Here is a 2,189-nt window from a genome sequence, read left to right as displayed (position 1 = left end):
ATCAGACGGCGGCGGGGGCGGTGGCGGTGGCGGTGGCGGGAGGGGGCGGCGGGGCGGGGGGCGGCGGCGGGGCGGCGGGGCCCCGCATGCGGCGGCGGCGGGGCCGGGAGCCCCGCGGAGCCCGTGCTGGCCGCCCGCTGCTGCGGGGTGCGCGCGTGTGCGGGTGCGTGTGCGGGGGTGCGGGTGCGTGTGCGTGTGTGTGTGTGTGTGTGTGTGCGGGTGCGTGTGCGGCGCGGTCCTGCATCCACTTGCTGCTCGCTGCTGGCGGGATTGGAAACTGCAGCCGCCGGGAAAAGGGAGGAGGGAGGGGAGGGAGGGGGGCTGCGCGCCTTGAGGGGGGACACGCGTGGGGTGGCCGCGGTGGCACCGCACGGGGTGCGGGGGGGTCGGGGGGGTGCGGGAGGGGCGCGGGCGCTCCCCCCGCGTGGAGGAGGCGCCGGGCGCGCGGGGCGCGGACGGACGGACGGGCGGACGCGCGCGCGCGGGGGGGGAAAAGGTGGAATTCCCGGGGAAGGCCGAGCGCGGCGGGGACCCCGCGGACACGCGTGGGGCCGCGCGCGGCCCTCGCCGCTGCCGCGCTCCGTCGGGATCCGGTCCGGGTTTTCCCGGGGCCGGGGCGCGGCGGGAGCTGCCCGGGAACTGCGCGCGCGGCGGGCGCGGCGGGCGGCGGAAAACGCGGAGCGGAGCGCGCGGAGCGGGAGCGCCGGCCCGCGGTGTGTGTGTGTCCCCCCGCCGCGGAAAGGCGATTCCTGCCGAATTCCTGCTGCTCCCATCGCAGGGCGAGAGGGAGCGCGGGCGAGGAGGAGGTTCCGTGACCTGGGCCTGGAGGTGCCCCCGCATGGAGGTGATGGAGCAGCGGGGGAGGATGGAGACTGCGGGGTTTGCTCCTGGGATTGGGAGTTGTGCCTGCTCCTGCCTCGTGATGGGGTGAAGGGGGCAGAGACACACCCCAGGGTGGGTGGTGGGATCAGAGACCATCCCAGGATGGGGTGAAGGGATCAGAGACCATCCCAGGACAGGGTGATGGGATCAGAGACCATCCCAGGACGGGTTAAGGGATCAGAGACCATCCCAGGACAGGGTGATGGGATCAGAGACCATCCCAGGACGGGTTAAGGGATCAGAGACCATCCCAGGACAGGGTGATGGGATCAGAGACCATCCCAGGACGGGTTAAGGGATCAGAGACCATCCCAGGATGGGGTGATGGGATCAGAGACCATTCCAGGATGGGGTGATGGGATCAAAGACGATCCCAGGATGGGGTGATGGGATCAGAGACGATCCCAGGATGGGGAGAAGGGATCAGAGACACATCCCAGGACGGGGTGATGGGACTGGAACACTCCTAGCTGGTCCAGGATTAGTGGGAACCTCCAGAGGCAGACCCCAGCCTGGCCTTGTGGAATGGAACTGGGACCAGTTGACCTTTAAAGGTCCCTTCCAACCCAAACTATCGGGATGGGGATCGGGATGGAATCTCTCTGGAGTCATACAGGAAAAATCCAAGAAACCAACACTGCCACGGTTTGAAAGATCCTGCAGGGATTAAATCTCAATTTTCCTTGTCCCTAGGCTGGGTTTGGAGCAGGGAACGAGGCAGGAAATATCTGCTTGTAAAACCCCTGGACTGGCAGTGACTGGATTGAGGGATGGGGCTGAACTGGGGGCACTGGTGGCAGTTCCCAGTGCCGTGGAATCCCCAGGCTGGGGGTGCCGGCACCAGGGGATCAGGGATCCTCTCTCCTGCCCCTCCTCGTGGCCCATGCTGGTGGCACTCTCCTGGGAATGGGGGCCTCTCCATGTGTGCCAGCCACATCCCGGTTTGGAAAGCTGGCCAGGAATGCCGGTGCCCACGTGTGCCGGCTGGTGCCGCTCTCCGGGAGCCACGTGCCAGGAAAACTCCGGCACGTCCACCCGGGCGAAGCTCTTCCAGCGAGGGGGCCGGTGCCAGGCAGCTCCCAACCTTCCCGAGGCTCCGGACGGGCCGGGAAGGAGCTCACCCTCCCTGCTCCGGGGCCGGCAGAGCCTCCTCCCGCGGCCACGGAGCTTTATTTTGCTTCGGGAATGTTTTTTTTTTTTGTGGGAAGCTGCTCATTAAGCCCTTGGCACCGGCCCTGGCTTTCACTCCGCCTCTCTCCGCTCGCTTCCCACACGCTCCAGCTCCAACATTCCCGTCCCCGCACGCA

The sequence above is a fragment of the Pipra filicauda genome, unplaced genomic scaffold, assembly GCF_003945595.2.
Source record: "Pipra filicauda isolate LSUMZ 115617 unplaced genomic scaffold, ASM394559v2 scaffold719_size241573_pilon, whole genome shotgun sequence".
NCBI classification, from domain to species: domain Eukaryota; kingdom Metazoa; phylum Chordata; class Aves; order Passeriformes; family Pipridae; genus Pipra; species Pipra filicauda.
Note: the sequence above shows the minus strand (reverse complement) of the source record.